We start from the raw sequence: 715 nt of genomic DNA, 5'->3' as shown, positions 1-715 counted from the left end.
AGAGTGGCAAGCTCACATTTGACAGAATATATTGGACTTTGAGGGCATACAGAAGCTCATCAAACAACTGAGCCAGAAGCAGAACCTGGAGAGACCTAAAGGTAAGGAAGCCTGTACTGGGCTGAGAAAGTAAAGAAGTGAATGGACAGCCTGAGATTTGTCTGACCAGTCAGTTCAATCCTGTTTAAACAGCCAGGACAAAGCTTCTGTTCTTGAGGACTTCTGCAGTGCAAACATTTCCATCAAGGCAACCTTTATTGGACCATGGGGGAAATCATGAACAAAATTACTAGAGGCATGTTAGCAGAAGCAACACGAAGGAGCTGGCCCTATAACCATTCACTTCTTAATTTTGAAGAAAAATCCAATCCTGCCTCTGAAGTGATCTAGGTCTACATATGAATCTGATCACTCTCAACTGATACAGGAAGAGAAAGGAGTTATTAGTCCAGTGGTCAGCAAGGCAAAGGATGGCATTTATACTATGATACTCAGAACTGGTGTGGCTGCTTTGAGAAAGAACATCACACCAGGCTTGAAAAGCAGTCAAATACATTGGCTTTTTGCAGAACAATTTCACTTTCAATCAATGTACATATTAGAAAGTGTAATAGATGAAAACCATCTTTCACTGGTAGAAAACAGACACTGTTTAATATCAAATGCACTTGCCATCTGATTTTGCTATAAACGCACCCCCAGACAATTAAAAAAA

Source organism: Malurus melanocephalus, unplaced genomic scaffold, assembly GCF_030028575.1.
Source record: "Malurus melanocephalus ecotype Western Australia unplaced genomic scaffold, MMel_1.1 scaffold_17, whole genome shotgun sequence".
Classification (NCBI taxonomy): domain Eukaryota; kingdom Metazoa; phylum Chordata; class Aves; order Passeriformes; family Maluridae; genus Malurus; species Malurus melanocephalus.
Note: the sequence above shows the minus strand (reverse complement) of the source record.